Here is a 24788-nt window from a genome sequence, read left to right as displayed (position 1 = left end):
CCTCTCTGTCCTGGGCCTCCTCCATGGCCAGAGTGAGCAACACCGGAAATTGGAGGAACAGCACCTCATGGGGAGTCTGCATCCTGGTGGCATGAACATTGAATTCTCACAATTCTGTTAGCCCTTGCTGTCTCCTCCCCTTCCTACCTCTCCCTCAGCCCTCGGGGCTCCTCCTCCTCCTTTTTCCTTCTTCTCCCTGCCTCCCCCACCCCCCCCATCAGTCTGAGAAGGGTTCGGCCCGAAACGTTGCCCATTTCCTTCGCTCCATAGATGCTGCTGCACCCGCTGAGTTTCTCCAGCATTTTTGTGTACTTCGATTTTTCAGCATCTGCAGTTCCTTCTTAAACAGATTATTATCTGAATTGGGTCAGATTTGGAAAAGGGGGGAGTGCAACGAGACCTGGGTGTCCTTGTACATCAATCAATTAAAGTAAGCAAGCAGATACAACAGGCAATAAGAAAGCAAATGACATGTTGGCATTCATAGCAAGATGATTTGAGTATGAGAACAAGGAGGTCCTACTGCAGTTGTACTGGGCCCTGGTGAGACCGCACATGGAGTATTGTGTGAAGGTTGGTCTCCTAATTTGATGAAGGATGTTCTTGCTATTGAGTGAGTGCAGCGTAGGTTCACAAAGTTAATTCCCGGGATGGCGGGACTGACATATGATGAAAGAATGGATCGATTGGGCTTATATTCACTGGAATTTAGAAGGATGAGAGGGTATCTTATAGAAACATATAAAATTCTTCAGGGATTGGACAGGCTAGATGCAGGAAAAAAAATCCCGATGTTGGGGGAGTCCAGAACCATGGGTCACAGTTAAGAATAAGGCATTCAATACTGAGCTGAGGAAAATCTTCTTCACCAGAGTAGTGAATCTGTGGAAATCTCTGCCATAGAAGGCAGTAGAGGCCAATTCAATGGATGTTTTCAAGAGAGAGTTAGATATAGCTCATAGGGCTAACGGAATCAAGGGATATGGAGAGAAAGCAGGAACAGGGTACTGATTTTGGGTGATCAGCCGTGATCATATGGATGGCGGTGCTGGCTTAAAGGGCCAAATGGCCTACTCCTGCACCTATTCTCTGTGTTCTATGCTTTGGTGCAAAAAAAAAAAACAGCTGGTTGAACAGTGGGTAAAGTAGGTCTGCGGAAAAGATGGAAATAGGCATTATTTTCAGGACAGAAAAGCTATTGGCACATAGCCAGTATAAAGAGGTGAGAGGAAGGGGTGAGACAGGGCAGGTAGATAATTGGTTGGACCAAGTAAGGTGGGGGATAATGAGAAGAACTAGGGGACAGCACGGTGGCATAGCTGTAGAGTTGCTGCCTTACAGCGCCAGAGATCAGGTTTGATCCTAACTGCCGGTGTTGTTTGTACATTCTCCCATGACTGCATGGATTTTCCCTAGGTGCTCCAGTTTCCTCCCGCAATCCAAAGACATACAGGTTTTGTAAGTTAATAGGGTTTGGTAAAGATTGTAAATTGTCTGGGATTGTACATTGTGTGTAGGATAGTGTTAGCATACGGGAATCTGGTTAGAGCATACTCGGTGGGCTGATGGGCCTGTTTCCGAGCTATATCTCTAAACTAAACTAATTTGAATTTTCCATCCCACTATAGTGAGAAGAGAAAAACAAGTAAAGTCCTTTCCACAGGTTTGAAATAGACATAGACTATTTCCATATGGAAATGAGGCTAGCTAGTTTCTGAATCTCACTTTGACTCCAAGGCAGCCTGGGCTAGAATCAATTATGAAAACAGTAAATATAACTCAAAAAAACAAAGCAAGGTTATCTCCTGAAAACACTAAGCTGTTTGCTGCTATTCCCATTCACTCAGTTAGTCTCATTTCGTCCCCATATCCTCAAATTCAGGACCCTAACCTCTGACATCCATCTCCTTCTTTCCCACTCAAAGTTTTCTTACACCCCTCCGACTCAGTATTCAGAACTATTGTGGAGGGATTTATGGTAGCTCATACTTGTCATTGATTTGTAATATCTATTTTGAATACTTTATAAGTTACAAAGTAACCTTCCAGAAACATTGGATGGATTTAAGAGAGAGTTAGATTGAGCTCTAGGGGCTAGTGGAGTCAAATGGAAACTGGGAGAAAGTGGGCACGGGTTATTGATAGGGACGATCAGCCATGATCACAATGAATGGCGGTGCTGGCCTCGAAGGGCCGAATGGCCCTCCTCCTGCACCTTGTTTCTATTTCAGAAATCCAGGATCAAGCATGCGTAAACTGTAACAATTGGATTAAAGAATAGCTGCACTCACCCTCCTCTTAAGAAGGAGGTCGGGCAATTGACTATGTATCAGTGGGGAAGTACTTTGGGACCAATTACCATAATTCTTTACATTTCAATAAAGGCATGGGAAAAATGACATTGACATAATTTTGATGCATCAGACAAAAGATGATTGGAAGAGACTGTCTGCCGGTAAGGAGACACACAACTAGTGAAAGCTTTTAAATGTGAGATAAGAATAGCTCAATGACCTGTGTTTCCCTGCTAGAATAGTTTAAACAGGAAGATTATGGTCTGACCTGTGGCTAAAGAGGCTCATTGTCTGTTGTTCCCTAGCTTGTTCTTGCTGCCCCTCTTAAATAACAGAATAATATCAGCCACCCTCCAGTCATCCAATACGTTACCTGTGGCTTCCTCTTAGGAAAAGAATGAGATGTTCTGGGATATGGCGTGCTGGGTATAGTAACTTTGCAGATGACACTAAGTAGGAGGTATCTTAGAGTCATACAGTGTGGAAACAGGTCCTTCGGCCCTATTTGTCCACACCAGCCAACATGTCCCAGCTACACTATTTCCCCCAAACCTGTCCAATCCATGTACCTGTCTAACTGTTTCTTAAATGTTCGGATAGTCCCAGCCTCAACAACCTCCTTTGGCAGCTTGTTCATACACCCACCACCCTTTGTGTGAAAAAGTTCCCTCAGATTACTATTAAATCTTTTCCCCTTCCCCTTGTCATCTGGTCCTCGATTCCCCAACTTTGGGCAAGAGACTCTGTGCATTTACCCGATCTATTCCTCTCATGATTTATACACTTCTATAAGATCACTCTCATCCTCCTGTGCTCCAAGGAATAGAGACCCAACCTACTCAACCTCTCCCAATAGCGATCCGCCATTTCCGTTATTTCCTGGAGGGGCGCGGGTTCACCGCATTCATGGATCACAAGCGACTCACGTTCGCTTTGACTAAGGTGACCCGATCCCTGGTCCGCAGGCAACAGAGACACCTCGCCTACATATCCAAATTCACATCTAACATTCGGCATGTGGCGGGGAGGCTGAACGTTGTGGCTGACGCGCTGTCCCGTCCGGCAGCCCCGAGGTTTCCGCTTTAATCCTAGTGTGGATTACGCGGAGGCTGGCCGCTGCCCAGGAGGCTGATGCCAGCATGGGGATTACCGCAATGCTGAATCGGGCCGTAAATTGGCTGAGGTGCCCTGGGCGCTGCCGGCGTGCGGGTTATTTGCGATGGTCTCCACGGGCAAAGCCCGCCCCATTGGCCCGATTGCCTGGAGGCGTTGGATTTTCAACACCATCCACAGCCTAGCTCACCCGTCCATTCGCGCCACCTCTGCCCTGGTCGCGGCCAAGTTCGTCTGGCATGGGTTGCGAAAGCAGGGTCGCAGCATGGGCCCGCACTTGTATCCCCTGTCAGGCTTCCAAGGTGCAAGAGGCATGTGTGCCCGCCCGTGCAGGATGTCGCTGTTCCAGACGGCAGTTTCCTGCACATCCATGTCGACCTGGTGGGTCCCTTGCCGTATTCACGTGGGGCCACTCACATACTCACTATTGTGGACAGGTTCACCAGGAGGCAATACCGTTAACTGATACCTCCACTGATACCTCCTTCCGAAATTACTATCGATCGTGGGGCCCAGTTCACGTCCTCCCTGTGGTGTGGTATGGTGCAGCTGTACGGTGCGAAGCTGCACCATACCACCGCGCATCATCCAGAGTCAACCGGTTTGGTTGAGCATTTCCACAGACACCTCAAGTCGGCGTTGAAGGCTCGGCTCACCGGCCCCGATTGGGTTGACCAGTTGCCGTGCGTTCTCCTAGGCATCAGAACTACGCCTAAGGAAGACCTCGACGCCTCCTCGGCCGAGCTGGTTTACGGCTCGGTTTTGCGGGTACCTGGAGATTTTCTGCCCGTCACATGTGATCAGGCGGTCCCGGCTTCGGCGGTGCTAGCTGACCCTCGCGAGCGAGTGCGCGCTTTGGTCCCGGTTCCCACTTCCCGACACGGGTCGTCCACGGTGCATGTGCCTACTATGTTACGGGGATTGTGCTTATGTTTTCCTTCGTAGGGATGGTCACCGCTCGCCATTTCAGCTGGTGTACGAAGGTCCGCTACAGTGTGCCGAGGACTGGTATCTCAACGTTCACATTGGACATGGGTGGCAAGGAGGAGTTCGTCTCCATCAGCGCCTTAAGCCAGCACACGTTGACGAGGATAGCCCGGGACGGTGGCCATTCTGCAGCATAGAGGGTGTCCGCCGGGCGTTTTGCCGCCCTCTGCACCTGTTACCCCCGGTTATGTTTCACCGTCCCCTCTGTTATGCCCGTCCCTCATTCACGTTTATTGCGTCCCTCCAGTTATGTTTTGCCGGCCCCTATTGTTACGCTCGCCCCGCAACCTCGGACTACACGTTCCGTTCGAACCGTCTGGTTACCCGTGCGTTCCGTACCGCGGATTCTGGGGGGGACCATGTAGAGGCGCCTGCTGGCGCACGCAGATATCGAACCGGCGTTCGGAAGCACGGTCACGTGACTCGGAAGGGGCTGCTGTTTTTCACGCGGTTTCGCTTTCACGCGGCAGTTGAGTGCTGACCACCATTGTGGCCAGACGTGTTGTAAGAACCTGTGAGCTAAGAAGTTATTTTCAGAATAAAATAAAACTTAGTTGTCGTTCTTGCGATCGTCAAAATGTCATAGAACTAGACAGGTGATCGATGGTTGGCATGGACTCAATGAGCTGAAGAGCCTGTTTTGTGATGTATCTCTGAACTAAACTAAACCTTTCCACCTCTGAGTAAGGTTCACTTCCCTAAAGTTCCCTAGCTTGTCCTTGCTGTCTCTCTTAAATAACAATATCAGTTGTCGTGGTCCAAATATTCTTAAACAGACAGGAACACAAATAAAATCAGCAGAAGCAGTAAAATCTTTATTTCGCAAGGCAGGTGTGGTTAAAAGCTCTTTACCGTATGCTGATAACAGACTATACAGAGAATTCCCACACAAAGGGTCAATGATCTCAGTGCATGTATATATACGCCACTAATCAACGATTCAGCAATATGTTATCTACAAAGCATAGTACAGCCTCTTGTTTCTTAAGATTGACAGATCCTTAAGATTGACAGCTTCTTAAGATTGACACCTTCTCTGACAGAGGAAGGGTTAGCCATATATGGTTATATGAGAAGGTTATATTTCTGCAGAACAAGCATTTTTGTTTTTTTTCTACTTATGACGCACATCTTAATCTATAGAACAAGGGTTAGTCTGAATTCTCTCCTATGTTTATATTATAGAGGAGACATTCATGAAGCTGTGCTTGTTATCTCGCTTATGTTATTGGAAAGGGGAACATCGACAGTATGCTGACCTTAGAGTTAGATAGAGCTCTAGGGGCTAGTGGAGTCAAGGGATATTGGGAGGAAGGCAGGCACAACTTATTGATAGGGGACGATCAGCTATGATCACAATGACTGGCCGGTGCTGGTTCGAAGGGCTGAATGGCCTCCTCTGCACCTATTTTCTCTGTTTCTATGACCTTGTTAATGTACTGAAAGCAAGGGTTAGTGCTTTTTTTGCTAGCTTTGCAATTATAGAAGAAGGTGAAAGCCTGTCTTAGTTTCATTTTGTGAGTTTAAATCATTATTAACTTCCACACAGTCACCATCCAGTCTTCCAGTACTTTACCCATGGCTAAAGATTATGTAAATATGTCTGCAAGGGCCTCTGCAACTTTCTCCCTAGCATCCCAAATGTCGGAGAATGCACTTGGTCAGGCCTCAGGGATTTATTCACATTAATGAGGTTTAAACCTGCCAGTACCTGCTCTTTGGTAATTTGAATATGATCTAAGATATCACAACTCCAATGCCTTAATTCCTTAGCTTCCATGATTTTCTCAGTAAAAACAGACGAGAAATATTAATTTAATATGTCCCCTATCCTGATCCTTCTAAAGGGACGTGTTCTTTCCCAAGCAACTTTTTTGACTCCTAATATACCCATAAAATCTCTCAAGAATTTCACCTAACCTGTCAGATCGGTTTAATGCCCTCTTTTTGCCATCTTGAAGGCCTTATTATACTCATAAAGAGCCTGGCAGCCTAACTCTGATGTATGTATCCCTCTTTTACTGACCAGAGCCTCAATATCTTTCATCAACCAATGTTCCCTCAAACTGCCAGCCTTGTCCTTCGCCCTCACAGGAACTTTTGAAAGCCTTCCACATGCCAGTCGTCCACTTAACTGTAAATAGACTCACCCAATCATCCTTTGCAAGTCTCACCTCGTGCCTCCAAAATTGCCCTTACCACAAACTAGGACCATCACTTGTAGGCCAGTCCTATCATACTCCATATCTACTTTAAAACTAATAGAATTATGGTCTCTGGTCCCAAGCTTCTCCCCCATTGACCTTTTGAATCATTTGCCTTAACTTGTTCCCAAAGAGGAGGTCCAGTGTTACATATTTTCTGGTAGGGCCCTAGACATACTGATTAAGGAAGATTTCTTGGACACCTTTAACAAATTCCATCCCGTCCAAGCCCTTTACATTATAGGGGACCCAGTCACTATTGGGGAAGTTGAAATCTCCGGCAAACACTGCCCTATTATTTCTATAGCAATCTCCATATGCATCTGCTGCTCTAATTCCCACTGACAATTGCGAGGCCTATAACATATAGCGTTACCATCAATGGCGCTCCAGCCACTGCCAGTGCATGCGATTCGGGAGGGGGGGGGGGGGTTAAAATGCAGGTTTGTATTGGTTGTCAGAGAGGGATTTCCTTGGGCTGCTAGCTGATGAAGAAAAATCGTTTGGGCTTCCCTTCCCGGTTAAAAAAAAAATTTGCTGGACCATTGCATCGCTGGATTGAACTTAAACACGACTAAAAATGCCTTCAACATCACGGACCACAATATCAGGACTAAACAAAAGGTATGTCGCTTATTTAACATATTATTCTGGTTTTTAGTTTTGCTTCATCTTAATCTTATGATGCAAAAATCTTATAATGCAAAAAAATTTATTTAGGCATTTTATGAATCGGCTGTGTCTTGCCTTCCGATATGGGCTTAAGTTTATGGCAACGGCAACATTCCAATCGATCACATTCCAGAAACATCCACTCTCAAGATAATCAAATTCATTATTTTTTTTGCAAAATCATGTCATAAGAACATCTAAATCAATCTATATTTTTTGATATTGTCCCATCCGTGATCAATATTTTCATACTAAATATCCAAAGTACAGTTTTAGTCAGATGTGCAAGAAATAATGATTTTGATTATCTTGATTGGATGTTTCTGGATTAATTTATGGGAATTAAACATTAAATTCCTTCGATTTGATATATAGATTCATGACAAAGTGAGATTTAAAAATCATGTTATATTGTGAATTCTTGTGTGAATGGGATCAGTTTGTTATTTGTTATTTGGATACTTAGGCTATTTAAAAAATTTAGCCGTTTCTTAAGAAATGGATAGATGTTTAGATCTAGTGTTTGAATTTAGATGATTTTAATTGATTAGATTGATTTTGATTGATTTGATGAAACTGATGAATATGAGTTTTTTATTGGTTATTTACTATTTGTTTTAGCGTTTAACTTAATCATTTCTACCTTTTTTTCTAAAACTGCAAACAATAACTTGTTTCTGTTAATGTTGTTCAGTGTTTCTTTTTCTTCATGTTTTAAACAGATGTCTCCAAAGAAGAAATGCAAAATTGTCAATCCAAATGCCCAGCAAATGAGATTGATTTAGACAGCATTCGCAGAGATTATCCAAGTTTGGACTACTACAGGACATTCTTAATGAGAAAGTAGTGGGCAGAAAGGCATGTCATGCATGGTTTGAAGAGCAAAAACTTGTAGTTTACAATGCTAAATTTGAAAAGTTGAGAAAAACAAGGTGTACAGAGTTGCTTATTGGTTACAATCTGAGGAGTATGATGATGCTACTGATTACAATATGCCAATGTACCAGCTAGCAACTGATCTTCTCCATAAGGACTTGGTCTTTTGCTAGAAATTGTAATTTCTTTACTTATCTGTTAAGGACTTACAGCATATAATACAATAATATTGGTTCTGATTTTGAAAATATCACCTTTTTGAATTTTCAAGTGGTCTGGGTGTTTGGGATGTAATGTTAAAATTGTACAAGGCATTGGTGAGGCCAATTCTGGAGTATGGTGTACAATTTTGGTCGCATAATTATAGGAAGGATGTCAACAAATTGGAGAGAGTACAGAGGAGATTTACTAGAATGTTGCCTGGGTTTTAGCAACTAAGTTACAGAGAAAGGTTGAACAAGTTAGGGCTTTATTCTTTGGAGCGCAGAAGGTTAAGGGGGGACTTGATAGAGGTCTTTAAAACGATGAGAGGGATAGACAGAGTTGACATGGATAAGCTTTTCCCACTGAGAGTAGGGAAGATTCAAACAAGGGGACATGACTTGAGAATTAAGGGACTGAAGTTTAGGGGTAACATGAGGGGGAACGTCTTTACTCAGAGAGTGGTGGCTGTGTGGAATGAGCTTCCAGTGAAGGTGGTGGAGGCAGGTTCGTTTTTATAATTTAAAAATAAATTGGATAGTTATATGGACGGGAAAGGAATGGAGGGTTATGGTCTGAGCGCAGGTATATGGGATTAGGGGGAGAATACGTGTTCGGCACGGACTAGAAGGGTTGAGATGGCCTGTTTCCGTGCTGTAATTGTTATATGGTTATATTATTATATGGTTTATTACTATTTCCGTCACAACGGTCAATTTTGTAATTAGCTACAATTAGGTTAACTGATTATATGCTTTAATTTCAGGTCATCCAAGTAAAATGTTTCATATTTGTTTCAGAATGCTTCAAACTATAATAACTGAAATTTTCATTCAGTTCTCTTAATTTTTAAGAAAGTAATGAGCTTTTGACTGTCCTCGATCACAGCTTTTGTGGAAAAGCAATAGGGAACAAGATGCTAATTTCCGAGTATGAAAATGACCATAACTTTTTTAATACTGAAGATATGAAAGAGAATTCTGTATCAAATTAAAGTTCTTGTTATGCTTTATCTGATGGGATAAATTACAGGCTTGATTTTTAAAATCTCAAAATTGTGACCATTCCTATAACATAGCTTTCAAACTTGCTTTCAGAAGTTTGGTGGATGGAAAAGCAACCATGAAAGATCTTTAACTTGATACCCTGCACACTTTACAAACTGAACAAATGATTTGATACACACAAAAAGCTGGAGTAACTCAACAGAACAGGCAGCATCTCTGGTTAGAAGTAATGGGTGATGTTTCGGGTCGAGATCCTTCTTTTGATAAGTTGGTGAAATGTCAATTATTTTCTGCAGTTACACAATTACTTATCTAAATATCACTGTCGCTAAGAAATAATTTCTATGTTAATTCCAGGAACATTGCACCAAATCTTGCTGTAATGATACCTCCTAACAGCTGTAGCCCGGCTGTTTTCTACATCATTTGTGGTGTAGGTCATACTATGTCCTTATTTGTGGCTTATTAGCAATACCTATTCACTTCATTATTTGCCTTCATTGTTAAGCCGTAACACTAGAACTCTTACCATTTTTTGCACTATGTTCCTCTTCTTCTTTTGATACATTTCTATCCATTGCCATCCTTGCCTTTCTCAGTGATTTTCATTCACTCCTTTAGGGTCGTCTCAGTAGGTGATAGCTTGCAATCTTCCAGCAATATGTGAATCTTGGATTCCACCAGCTGAAAAGCATTATATAAATGGTTTATTTTCTCTTAAGCCAGTTGTAGCAAAAATGAACCAAATCTACTTTCAAGGCAACTTTCTGATCACTTCAACTATGCCAATGAATGATACCTTGATATTTACCTGCTTTTGTATTTTATGGAAGAAGTAGTATCTTTATAGAATCAGTACCTATATAGAGATGTAAGCAATCCAGAGGCTTGAGGGCAATGTGGAACATGGAAAGTCCACAGTACACAATTGCCCACAGCCAATTGTTGCATTACTTGCTCTGCAAAATTGAATACATTTTGAATACATTTTTATATTAGCCAAGTATGTATACATACAAGGAATTTGCCTTGCTGCTTTGCTCGCAAATAACAACACGATATGAGTAGAAAAATAAAAATAAAACATTATAATTGAAATGAATCAGAAAAAGGTGAGCTGCTCACACTTCCCAAAGATATTAATGAAAGATTCCTAAAATTGTATCAAAATCTATATGCATCAAAAACATCAGCCGACTCTGCAAAGATCAAAAACTTTCTTGACAATTACAACCTCCCATCACTTAATGAGGAGGAACGAGAACAATTAGATGGTGAGATTACAATAAAATATATTGAAGAAACTATCAAATCACTGAATAGTGGGAAAACGCCAGGTCCAGATGGGTTCAGTAATGAATTCTATAAAAAATTCAATGATTTACTTTCTCCATGCCTACGAGCCCTTTATATACATGCTTTTAAAGAACAGACCTTACCACAAACCCTTACATTGATACCTAAAAAAGATTAAAATCTTGAAGAGCCTGGATCATATAGAGCAATAGCTCTTCTAAATACAGATCAGAAAATATTAGCCAAGACTTTGGCAAGAAGACTAAGTCTGTACATTAGTAAATTAATACATCCAGACCAAACTGCGTTTATACCTAAGCGACATTCGTTTCATAATTTGAGACGCCTGTTTAATATAATGCATTCACACAGAACGATAAATGAAGATTTAACAATTATTTCTTTAGATGCAGAAAAAGCATTTGACCAAGTAGAATGGGCCTATCTCTTTACAGTGTTGGAAAAATTCCAACTAGGAGAACATTTTATTTCATGGGTAAAGTTGTTATATAACAATCCGACTGCCAGAATATTGACTAATCAAATTCTGTCATCTAAATTTCAATTATCCAGGGGTAATAGACAAGGATGTGCCCTTTCACCAATGTCATAGAACCCTTAGCAGAAAACATACGAGTACATTCGGGCATTCATGGATACAATACTAAACATACCAATAACAAGATTTTGTTATATGCAGAAGATGTACTCTTATACATCACCAATTCTCAAGTCAGTATCCCAAATATATTAAACCTTATAGAACAATTTGGTTCCTTTTCAGGATATAGAATAAACTGGAATAAAAGTGAAATTATGCCAATAAAAGCTCAAGACCCTTCACAACTCCAAAAAATCCCTTTCAGAATTGTTACTGAAAAATTTAGATACCTTGGAGTCTATGTGACTAGAAAATACACCTCTCTATTTCAAACAAATTTCCCACCATTAATTACTAAATTAAATGCCTTCATTCAATTTTGGAAAACACTCCCTATTTTCCATATACTGTAGGTAAAGTAAATGCCATAAAGATGATTTTCCTTCCACAACTCCTATTCAATTCAATACCGATATATCTCCCAAAGTTTAAAAAAAACTTGACTCTGTTATTACAAATTTCATTTGGGACTATAAAACCCATAGAATACATAAAAAGCATTTATGTAAAGCTAAAGAAAATGGAGGATTAGCACTCCCTAATTTCCTTTTCTACTACTGGGCGATTAATATTAAAAACTTAATCTACTGGATGGATGATCCATGTCAACAGGTAAACTGGTAAAAAAATGGAGAGGGAAGATTGTTTGCCTTTTAATAAAGGTGCGATTCTTCTTTCTCCAACACATCAGAATAAATCAACGTATGAGCAAGACCCGATAATACACAGCACCCTACGCATTTGGAAACAGTTGAAATCAAGCCTCAAACTGAGGAATTTCTATCTCCTTTTACCAATCGCTAACAATCCCTCGTTTAAACCGTCTACTTTAGACAAGGTGTTTGCACAATGGAATAACTCAAGAATTAAAACGGTGGGAAATCTTCACGAGAAAGGGATTTTCCTCTCGTTTCAAGAACTACAGGAGAGATATCATTTGAAAGCAAGCAATTTTTTTAGATATCTTCAAATCCGAGACTATGTGAAAACATACACAAGACTGTCATTTTATGGGTTCCGATATACTAGATGAATGTATGAATAGACAGAATGATACAAGCAAGTCAATATCCTACATTTACAACACTCTTTTAATTGCACACATCCCATCTTCTGAGATGCATAGGCGAGCATGGGAAGTCGAATTAGGTTTATTAATTTCAAAGGATAGCTGGGAGGAAAGCCTTCTATACATAAACTACTCCTCTCTCAATGTCAGGCAATCCCTGATACAATTTTAAATGCTGTATAGACTCCACTATTCAAAGACCAAATTGAACAAGATCTTCCCAAACGTCTCTCCCATTTGTGATAAATGTCACTTCCAAGAAGCGACTATAACCCATTCCTTCGCTTCCTGTTTAAAGTTACAAAACTTCTGGAGGGGAATATTTGATATCTTCTCCAAAATACTTAAAATTAAATTGGAACCAGATATAAATGATCGCATTAGATATGTCAGCGGCCTATTCTAAGCTAACGACGATAAAACTAATACTCAAGTTTTGAAAACTGACAACAGTCCTCACAGTGAAGAGGTGGATTACTGATTTGCCCGAGACACTACATTTAGAAAACATTAGGCTTGTCTTGGCGGAAAAAGCAGATCAATTTCTCAAGACATGGTTACCTTTCACTGAATTTCAGCAATAACAGAATGGTTAAACACAAATTTAAACCCGATGCCAGGTGAGGGGGGGAGAGGTCTAACTCCATCTTCTCTTTTCTTATTTCTTTTCTTTCCTCTTGCACTTCTTTGGTAGCTTAGGGTCTTTTTCTTGCTTTCTCTTATGTTCTCTTTCTTCATTCTCTTCTTTTTTCTCTCTTTTTTCCCTTTTTTTCTTTTTTTTTTCGATTTAGGTTTCAATGTAAAAATGAAGCTGTACAATAATTGTATAACTGTTATGTCGATTGCCTTATCCCTGTACATCCCTATCCCTTTTCCCTTATCCCAAGTAGAGTAGCTATGGAAACTATGAGATTCAAAGAAGAGGAAGTACTGACACTTTTGAAAAATATAAAAGTGGATAAGTCTCCAGGTCCGGACAGGATATTCCCTAGGACATTGAGGGAAGTTAGTGTAGAAATAGCAGGGGCTATGACAGAAATATTTCAAATGTCATTAGAAACGGGAATAGTGCCAGAGGATTGGCGTACTGCGCATGTTGTTCCATTGTTTAGAAAGGGTTCTAAGAGTAAACCTAGCAATTATAGACCTGTTAGTTTGACGTCAGTGGTGGGCAAATTAATGGAAAGGATACTTAGAGATAATATATATAAGCATCTGGATAAACAGGGTCTGATTAGGAACAGTCAACATGGATTTGTGCCTGGAAGGTCATGTTTTGATGAGGGTAAAGCAGTGGATGTTGTATATATGGACTTCAGTAAGGCCTTTGACAAGGTTCCTCATGGAAGGTTGGTTAAGAAGGTTCAATTGTTGGGTATTAATGGTGGAGTAGCAAGATGGATTCAACAGTGGCTGAATGGGAGATGCCAGAGAGTAATGGTGGATGGCTGTTTGTCAGGTTGGAGGCCAGTGACTAGTGGGGTGCCACAGGGATCTGTGTTGGGTCCACTGTTGTTTGTCATGTACATCAATGATCTGGATGATCATTGGATTGGTAAGTATGCAGATGATACAAAGATAGGTGGTGTTGTGGATAATGAAGTAGATTTTCAAAGTCTACAGAGAGATTTATGCCAGTTGGAAGAGTGGGCTGAAAGATGGCAGATGGAGTTTAATGCTGATAAGTGTGAGGTGCTACATCTTGGCAGGCCAAATCAAAATAGGACGTACATGGTAAATGGTAGCGAATTGAGGAATGCAGTTGAACAGAGGGATCTAGGAATAACTGTGCACAGTTCCCTGAAGGTGGAATCTCATGTAGATAGGGTGGTAAAGAAAGCTTTTGGTGTGCTGGCCTTTATAAATCAGAGCATTGAGTATAGAAGTTGGGATGTAATGTTAAAATTGTACAAGGCATTGGTGAGGCCAATTCTGGAGTATGGTGTACGATTTTGGTCGCCTAATTATAGGAAGGATGTCAACAAAATAGAGAGAGTACAGAGGAGATTTACTAGAATGTTGCCTGGGTTTCAGCAACTAAGTTACAGAGAAAGGTTGAACAAGTTAGGTCTTTATTCTTTGGAGCGCAGAAGGTTAAGGGGGGACTTGATAGAGGTCTTTAAAATGATGAGAGGGATAAACAGAGTTGACGTGGATAAGCTTTTCCCACTGAGAGTATGGAAGATTCAAACAAGAGGACATGACTTAAGAATTAAGGGACAGAAGTTTAGGAGTAACATGAGGGGGAATTTCTTTACTCAGAGAGTGGTAGCTGTGTGGAATGAGCTTCCAGTGAAGGTGGTGGAGGCAGGTTCGATTTTATCATTTAAAAATAAATTGGATAGTTATATGGACGGGAAAGGAATGGAGGGTTATGGTCTGAGTGCAGGTAGATGGGACTAGGGGAGAATACGTGTTTGGCACGGACTAGAAGGGCCGAGATGGCCTGTTTCTGTGCTGTAATTGTTATATGGTTATATGTACAATTGCTTCTAATAAAATAAATAAAATAAAAAAATAAAAAATAATAATAATTTAAATGAATAATAAAATACCAGAGCAAAAAGAGGCTACAGACTTTTGGCTGTTGAGCAGAGCGACTGCTCGTTGAAAAAAGCTGTCTTTATATCTGGCTGTGGTGACTTTGACAGTCTGGCATTGCCTTCCAGAGGGAAGTGCTTCATGTGGCCCATTATCAGAAGTGCTTCATGTGACCCGTTATCCGTTATCAGATTGTATTTCAATAGATAGACCATATTGTTCCACCAATAGGTGCAAATGTTGGGCAGTACTTTGTTGATTTGCTTTCACAGTGGGAAATGCTATTAAATACCCATAGTGTGAGCCGTCATCAATATGCATTTCTGCCATCTTCGTATACGTAAGGGTCCCAGATAATCCACTTGCCATGTCTAAAAACCAAGTCCTCTTTTTTTATCTGGAATAGTGGCCATCTCTGAAGAAGACATTAACAAATATTCTGAAATATAGTACACTTCTGCACAATTTCCATGGGATCAGAAACTATCGTAGGAATTTCCTTTCCTCTCACTCAAACATAGAATATAGGTGCAGGAGTAGGCCATTCGATCAATATGATCATAGCTTATCATCCAAAATCTGATGAGTTTGTGATAAACAAGTTCTTTCCTCACCTAAGTGTCCACATTTTTCATAAGTAAACAAACCTAATGATATAAATTCTGCTTCCTGCACTATTACTCAGATTCACACAATTTAATCATACACTGGTTATGCTGATGAGTTAAATCATCTCTTCTGGTGTAAGCATCAACATGATAAACTGTGATTTGTAATTTTTGTGTTACTTTTTATATTTCATCAGTTTTGCAATCTTTGTTCCTGGACATTCAGTTGCCGAACCAGGCCATGATGCAACCAGAATTGGCAACAACACTTCCTTCTTAATAACCACCACCACAGAGGCATTTCAAGGCTGTGTGCTCAGTACCCTGCTCTAATCACTCTATACCCATGACTATGTAGCCGGACAGTTACAACTCCATCTTTAAATTCACCGCCAACACCATTGTTGTTGGACAAAATACAGATAATGATGAGTCAGAGTATGGGAGGAGATTGATCATTGGAGTAAAGATGCCAAAACACCAAACAAGGCGGAGGATCCACAAACCTGTCTTTATCGAGGGGTCATTGGTAGAGAGACCAACAACTTCATGTTCCTTCAACTTCCTGGTTGTGCATATCTCTGAATACCTGTCCTGGTACCTATGCCAGCATACGGATGCAATCCTGAAGAAAGCCTGTCGACACCTCTACTTCCTTAGAAGATTGAGGTGATTCAGTATGTCAATGAATAATCTCTTGAAGTTCTACAATTGTACCATGGAGAGCTTATTCACTGGTTGCATCACAGCCTGGTTTGACAACTAAACACCCAGGAATGAAGGTTACAAAAAGTGGTGAACACTGCTCAGTTCATCACGGGTATTGATTTCCCCACTATCGAAGGGGTCTATTGGAGGAACGGCCTCAAAAAGGCAGCTAGCATCATCAAGGACCCACAGAACTCGGGCTATGCTCACATTTCACCCTGCCATTGGGAAGGTATAGGAATCTGAAAATTGTGATGTCCAGGTTCAGGAACAGCTTCTTCTCAACAATCATCAAGTTATTGAACACTACGAACTCCAACTACAACTTAAAAAAAAAGAGGTACAGCACGGAAGAAAGAATTTGGCCCACTGAGTCCATGATGACCAGCGATCACTCCGTATACTATCACTCTCCCTTACACTCGGGGCAATTTACAATTTTTTTAACCAAATCCAATTAATCTACAAACGTGTTCATCTTTGGAGTGTGGGAGGAAACTGGAGCACCCGGAGAAAACCCAAACAGTCACAGGGAGAACGTACAAACTTCATACAGACAGCACCCGTACCAAGGATTGAACCCGGGTCTCTGGTGCAGCAAGGCAGCAACTCTACTGCTGCGCCACTGAGCTGCCCCATTGTGACACCTTCATAAACTCTGAATTACAAACTGTCTTGGTTGCACTAGGGACCAAGTGCAAGTGAACCTCTGCCTCACCTGATGGCAAAGGTGCAAATATTCCTTTGCAATATTTTCTATATCCTTATTCCAATTTTCAGGCCGCCGAACTTTTATGAATAGCAGATTAACAATATTAACCTCATTGAATGGTATTTAATCCTCTATTGCACACCCTCTCTCTCTGCGTCTCTTTTAAGTCTTTACCTTTTTTGTCCATATATTGTTTGCATCCTCCTGACTACACTAAAAAGTTGCTAAATGCTTGTTTATGACCTTACAGTTTTGATCCAATCAAAGATAGCCAACAAAAGCTGGAGTAATTCAGCAAGTAAGGCAGCATCCCTGGAGAAAAGGAATAGGTGACATTTTGGGTATGTTAAAAAAAAATTGCTTTATTACTCTATTAATAATCAGAAGAACAGTTGCACCATTCAAATAAACAAAGATATTACATCCTTCCTGCTGTTTGAGCAACACAATGCTAGAGATCCGAGTTCGATCCTGACCACGGGTGCTGTCTGTGTGGAGTTTGCCTGTTCTCCTTGTGACCACTTTGGTTATCACTCAATCCAAAAGAATCGTAGGGTATGAACTTGTTGGTTAATTGGTTGGTGTAAAATTGCTCACGGTATGTAGGGAATGGATGAGAAAGTGGGATAACATAAAACTAGTGTGAGCAAGTGATCGATGGTCAGCGCGGACTCTGTGAATCAAAGGCCCTGTTTCTATACTGTATCTCTAAACTAAACAGCAGATGTAAGAGTCTTCAATAACCCTTAACATCAATTGGCTAAAACCACATTTTGCAGGCGAAGTACGCTTGATCAATCCAGGAAGCACAGTGAATCAAACAATGGTTTCACATCCCTTCTGCTGTTACAAAGACCTGACTACTGCAAATCTAAGTGTATACTCTGGCTTATGGTCCCTGGTACCCCTCAAAGTTGAGTTCAAATAATTTGTTCCATCAGTTGCAAAATCTCCTTCTTTTATAAACATGAACAATTTCCCATTGCATGACAGATCGCGAAAGCAACCAGATATCAAGCTGTTTACCTTATTAGACATATAATTATGTTGTTATATTATCTACCTCAACCACTTCTTCTGCCAGCTCATTCCCTATACGTGTAAAAATGTTGTCCCCTCAGGTGTAAATTGCTCGTTCTAAGCTTCCCCACGTCTAGTTTCAGTCAAAAACCACTGAATCAAGCACTTGTGCAGCTAATCTTTATTTTGACAAAACACATTTACAGTTCCAAACTACTGTACCTAACCACCGTGGGTTCGATCCTTGTATCTGCCTGATCAAGCCCTCTAGGCCTCGCTCAAACAGAGACACTCCAGAAGGTCACGCAGTCCTAAGCGCTCTCCCAGAAGATCGACGCAGGACCTCGTGGCAGCGGACTTTTATAGGTACCTGGATCTTGAGGGGCCGAACCACAAGGGGGTAGTCTGTTTACATTCCAATTACAGATATCGATTAACCCCATACATAACAGACATTTCCATAAACCAATAGTACAGTGGCTCATACATTGTATTCAAACAGTGTTTCTCGGAGGAAGCGAACCTCGCAACATTTACCCTGATATGCAAGAAAACCAGACAAGGCTCAATACCTCATCCAATCAGCATTCAGTAACATAAAGCTTTGCAACATTATTTACAATTATTTACAAGATGTATGTCTGGTTTGCAGTCATCCAATCCATTCTATGCATTTTGCACCTAATTACCAGGGTCTGCAGATGTTCCCATTCTCTTCCTGCAGCTCAGATCTAGGCTCTAGACAAACTGGCACCACTCTGCAGCTTGTCCCAGTTCTACAGAGAGCACTTTCAAATTGACAAAATGGCCCAGCAGCCCTGAAGCCTTTACTCAATTTTAGTCCTAGCCTCTCCAATCTGGCCAGGATTAACATTCCTTCCTTTATATCATATATGATAACCCATCATTTATGATTACCAAATAGTCCAATAATCAGCTAACCAGATATACTTAAGTGTGTCCATTACATTTTCCAGCTATCAGCAACACAAGATGATGTTTCTTCCCAGAATCTTATCAAGTTTCCTGTTTTCATGGACGTAGCTTCACAATTTCACAGTGATGAGTCTTCACCTCCCGCGTTTTCGTGGGCACGAATTCCCTCCATCCATGTTGTTGCCCATTCTTCCATCCCTTTCCATAGTCGAACCTATAACCTATAATTCCTGCAAAACTTGGGACAAAGCAAGTTACCATTCATGCACCCATGCTCTCCCATACATTCACTTTAATTCTGCAATACTATCCCAGTTCCATTTCACTATAACTATCTCTAATATATTCTGCTCTATAAAATTCCCTAATCTACTCTTCACTATCTTAGGATCAACACAAATCAGCCATCTCCATATTCACACAATGTTATAAAATGTATACCTGATGATGGGTCCTCACATAATTTTCAGCTGGGTTCAGTCCAGATTTCCCTACAGGCATGACTCTTTTATAAGCAAAACATGAAAAATGTTTCAATTCAACCAGATTCAGTCGCAGCCTTCAATTTACTATTTTAAATTTCAGTGTCCTTCTCATTCCACAGCATTGTGACCGATAATACAATTCCATTCCAATTCCTGTGGAATTCCCAGCTGTTCAAATTTAAACAATCAATTTCTATATGCTGTCAATTTCATCATGAATCCAATTAAGAATGCCGAATCTAGGGACAATTTATTTCCACCTTGATAATAGAAGCTGCTTTACCATCAAGGGTTAAGCAATTTAGATCCATCGGTTAAATATGCATCGGCTCTGCTATTCCTTCCACCATTCAAGTTTCTCCCTCTTGTTCATTAGGTCTCTCCTCCAGTACTTCTCCTTACTATGTTGGCTCTTTACTATGTTGGCTCCATTCCCAGTCTCGGGGTTCTCACTTATACTAGTTCTTAACTACTTAGTAATTTCCTAGTCCGGTCTCTTACTCAAATCCTTTTGCTATGAAAGCTAACACACCATTCGCTTTCTTCACTGCCTGCTGCACCTGCATGCCTACTTTCAATGACTGGTGTACCATGACACCCAGGTCTCGCTGCATCTCCCCTTTTCCTAGTCGGCCACCATTTAGATAATGTTATATCTGGACCGCTCTATAACCTCTCCAGCCAAACCGAGGAAAGGTTGGCTCTCGGAATGGGAGATCTATCCAGGCTTTGAGGTCTTCCTCCTCCTTGTCTTCCTCCGTTCTTATTTCCCTCTTTTGAATCTTTAATATAAGTCTCTGTACTGCCATTGGATCAGGCTGCAATAAAGTGTGATCGTCTGTGGTCTGGGGGACATTTACACCTAAAGCGGGACTCAACCCCAAAGGTGGAGTGGGCATCTCCCTACAAGATCGGGGGATCCGTTCTAAACCCCATCATCGGGGAATTGCTCTGACATAATAATACTATCTATGTCCAGATCAATCCCTCCGTATCCTCCTCCTATCTCACCCTCAGAAAAGCTGTTTGTTGTGTCTCTATACTTCAGGAAGGATTCCTTCACCTTCCGGAGTTTTTAATACATTTTGGTTTCCATTTCGGTGGAACCTTCCTTCTAGCTCCTTGATCTCCCATACTGTCCTCCACTGGTGGAGCAATCATAAGAGCTAGAAGATCCTTCCCCAATCTTTCTACTTCAGATTTGAATTTAGTGGGAGGAGCTGAAGATAACGCTGACTACTCCCGTGTGCCCTGCTCGCAAGCTGCACATGGTTTCTCCGAACTGGGAACATGAGGTTGCTGTGAGGAATGCTGTGGCTCTACTCTGAAAAATTCTGCCCATCCTGGCATATAGTGAGTCTCTCTCCCTTCGAGGTCTACAGATACTGCTGCACTCTTACCAAATGTAATAAGTTTAATTTTAGTCGGCACCTCCCCTTTAAGAGCCATATAGCCATATAACCATATAACAATTACAGCACGGAAACAGGCCATCTCAACCCTTCTAGTCCGTGCCGAACACATATTCTCCCCTAGTCCCATATACCTGCGCTCAGACCATAACCCTCCATTCCTTTCCCGTCCATATAACTATCCAATTAATTTTTAAATGATAAAAACGAACCTGCCTCCACCACCTTCACTGGAAGCTCATTCCACACAGCTACCACTCTCTGAGTAAAGAAGTTCCCCCTCATGTTACCCCTAAACTTCTATCCCTTAATTCTCAAGTCATGTCCCCTTGTTTGAATCTTCCCTACTCTCAGTGGGAAAAGCTTATCCACGTCAACTTTGTCTACCCCTCTCATCATTTTAAAGACCTCTATCAAGTCCCCCCTTAACCTTCTGCACTCCAAAGAATAAAGCCCTAACTTGTTCAACCTTTCTCTGTAACTTAATTGCTGAAACCCAGCCGTCTCAGTAGTTTCTGTTTTAGAAGATGGTAGTCTCTCATGCTCCTGCACCTGCTGTCGGCTTACTAGTTCTTCCTGTCCCTGTTCTGGAATGTCCCGAGAAGGACTAGTTCTCTCGTGTTCCCCTCTAATCCCCAATTTAGATGCTTCCATTCTTAGGTGGACAGCGAACCAATCTCTTTATTTATTTTCCTTCTAGTGAAGAACATTATCCATATTCCAATTAACTAATTTCCTTCTTCACTATTTCCATATTTTTTGACAATCATTTTTATGTAGTTTATCCCTATTACAGATTTTAATCTACCCAGTGGCCAAAGTTCGCTTCTCAAGACAGCATTTAATTCCCCAGATAATCCTCTTCGTCTGTCGGCCTCATGTGGAAGCGTCTCGCAAATTATCCTTATCGGGCTTCCTGATCTATTTGATCGGTCCTTCTCTGAGACATTCTCCATTCTCTGAACAATGGTCATAATACAAATACAACATAACATTTCCAGCCACTAACACCTATTCAAACTCACTCCTTCCTTCCAGACTCCAAGGTGAATGGAGTCTCTCCCACACAATGGATAATTGTCTCTCAGATTCACACTTACTCGCACAATTGTTCCCTTTCAATCATTACTCAATCACTCACCCAACCGCTCCTATTCAATTATTTGAACCACTCACTCATATTCAATCATTCTCCCAACCCTCTTATCAGTTAAATCACAATCACCTCATTCAACTCTAAACTTTCAAACAAAGGAACTCCGGTTTCTCAATCCATGTCTAACTCTCAATCACAGTCTCTTCCACACAGCAATCTCCCTCTCAATCCACTTTAAGTTGACACAGAGAGACTAATCCGATCACGCTAATAATACTATAATTAAAAATGAAAAGATTCCCCCGATTACAAATAACCCGAGACACACCCCAATATAAACTACAAGCATCTAATAAATCACACCCGAATAAATCTTCCTCATGGCGCAATCGGTCAGCGGAATGACTCCTCCCCTGTCACAGCGATCGAAAGAGTACAGTCCCTGATCGAACCATGACTCCGATTCTCACAACACTATGATCTAAACAATTACAAATCTATTTTACTAAAAATAAGATCTTGACCACTTCCTGTTTTTCTGTTCCATGATTTTTGAAAAAACGCTGCCACTTACGGCTATGGTTTTTGGCCATCTTACTCAGAGTCCCCCCCCCCCCCCCCCCCCCCCCCCCCCCCCCCCCCCCTCTGCTGTGCAGGACAAGAGGATTTTTCCCATCGATGAAAAATAAAAGAGTTATTAATGTTTAAAAAATGTTAACATTCTCTTTGCTGCCCCTGCTGGTGGGAGGGGAGGGACTATAAAACCCGGAAGTGTTGTGCCTCACTCAGTCTCTGCAAGATGCAGGAAGCGAGAGGGTCATGTCTCTCTGAGCTGTGAATGATGCACTGCAAATGCTTGTTGGTGGTGGTGACTGCTTTGAAATGCTGCACTGCAAATGGTTGTTGGTGGTGGTAACTTGATAACTTCCTGTTTGCACTGTATATTGATTTTAGATAAACACGTTACCACTTACGGCTGTGATTTTTGGCCATCTTACTCAGTCCCCCTCCGATCATCAGGTGCAGAGGATTCTTCCCATCAATGAAAAATATAAGTGTAGTCAGCGTTAAAAAAAATGTTGAGAATCTCTCTCCTGTCAATCACGCCATGAAAGCCACGCCCCTTCCGGTGGGAGGGGAGAGGGATTATAAAACCCGGAAGTGTGGGTGTGGTTCAGTCTCTGCAAGATGGGGGAGGGAGAGGTCATGACTGTCTGAGCTGTGAATCAACTGAACACACCTAATGTCTACTGCACTGTGATTGTGGTGTTTATGTGGTATTTTGCGTGGTTTTATGGTGGTTTCATCCTGCATGAAATGGTATGAAAATGCATTTGAATTTGACGGCCTTGCACCCTTCATGAAATGGTATGAAACTGAGCAGCGGATGCAATAGATGAGGTTGGAGGAGATGCAGGTGAACCTCTGTCACACCTGGAATGACTACTTGGGTCCTTGAATGGAGTCGAGGGGGGAGGTAAAGGGACAAGTGTTGCATCTCTTGCGGTTGTAAGGGAAAGTGCCCGGGGAGGGAATGGTACGGGAGGGAAGGGAAGAATTGACAAGGGAGTTACGGAGGGAGCGGTCTTTGCGGAAGGCAGACATGGGGGGAGATGGGAAGATGTGGCGAGTGGTGGGGTCACGTTGGAGGTGGCGAAACTGACGGAGGATTACTTGTTGTATGTGACGGCTGGTGGGGTGAAAGGTGAGGACTAGGGGGACTCTGCCCTTGTTGCGAGTGCGGGGATGGGGAGAGAGAGCAGTGTTGCGGGGTATGGAAGAGACCCTGGTGCGAGCCTCATCTATGGTGGAGGAGGGGAACCCCCATTCCCTGAAGAATGAGGACATTTCAGATGCCCTGGTGTGGAACGCCTCATACTGGGAGCAGATGCGGCGTAGACGGAGGAATTGGGAGTAGGGGATGAAGCTGCACTTGAATTTGGTGTCCTTGCACCCTGCTTGAAGTGGTAAGAAACTGCACTTGAATTTGGTGGCCTTGCACCCTGCTTGAAATGGTAGGAAACTGCATTTGTATTTGGTGGCCTTGCACCCTGCTTGAAATGGAATTTCAAGGAATAGCCGGGAGTTAACTGCTCGCCCACCAGTCATGATTGAGCTGCCAGCACATCAGGCTTGAGTGATTGAGCTGTTTCTGAGTAATGTTTCTTTGTGTGTTATGTGTGGGGGGTGGTGTGGGGGAAACCGTTTCGGCCGCCTCTTCCATGGAGAGGCGACTTTTTCAGGTCGCCTCCCCCGTGGCCTAACAGCATGGATCGGCACCGACTTTCCCGGAGACGCGCCCGGAGCTTCACCGGCGGGCACAGCGTGGACTCTCGGCGCGGAGCGTGTGAGACCTCGTTGGAGGGGAGCGCTCCGTTACGCTGGCCCGCGGCAGCCGGCAGCCTGAAGCCGCGGTCTGCAGAACTCCAGCTGGTGCGGCGTCTACAGCCCGGGATCTCACGTTGGGGACCCGGGGGAAGAAGAAGCTTCCAACACCGGCCCGTGGCCGTCTTCTACCACGGGTGCGGCATGGACTTATCATCTCCCCTGGAGGGGAGCTTCGACCGCCGGCCCTGCAGACTGCGGTGCTTCCGGCTGCTGCACGGCAGGTACTTTAAAACTTTGACCGCCGGCCTGCGGCCTACACCAGCCTGAAGCCGCGGTCTCTGGTTGGGAAGAGCCGATCCTGGACTCACCTTGACTTTGTCCCTTACCATCTGGACGCCCGCAGCAACGGCTGTGGAGGGTGGTGGTCCCGACCACGGGGGAAAATGGAGGAGGACTGGCCAAGCTCTGTGCCTTCCACCACAGTGATGAATGCTGTGGTGGATGTTTGTGTAAAATTTTTATTGTGGTTGTGTTCTTTATTATTGTACCGCTGCTGGCAACC

The 24788-nt window shown here is 42.4% G+C and overlaps 1 protein-coding gene and 1 long non-coding RNA gene across 6 annotated transcripts in view; both read right to left on the bottom strand.

The window, feature by feature from the left end:
- The window catches only part of ppp1r17 (protein phosphatase 1 regulatory subunit 17), a 527342-nt gene that overhangs the window by 219906 nt on the left and 282648 nt on the right, over positions 1-24788 (bottom strand). The gene's annotated exons all lie outside the window — the stretch shown is intronic.
- The window catches only part of LOC116972490, a 46453-nt gene continuing 25348 nt past the window's right edge, over positions 3684-24788 (bottom strand). Inside the window, exons 2-3 of the long non-coding RNA XR_004411817.1 lie at positions 9884-10038; positions 3684-3693 (exon numbers count right to left, since the gene is read on the bottom strand). This is a non-coding gene — a long non-coding RNA (uncharacterized LOC116972490). The remainder of the gene's footprint in view (positions 3694-9883; positions 10039-24788) is intronic.

This window comes from Amblyraja radiata, chromosome 4 (genome assembly GCF_010909765.2).
Source record: "Amblyraja radiata isolate CabotCenter1 chromosome 4, sAmbRad1.1.pri, whole genome shotgun sequence".
Classification (NCBI taxonomy): Eukaryota; Metazoa; Chordata; class Chondrichthyes; order Rajiformes; family Rajidae; genus Amblyraja; species Amblyraja radiata.
The sequence above is the reverse complement of the archived record's forward strand: the minus strand, read 5'-3'. Positions and strand labels throughout refer to the sequence as shown.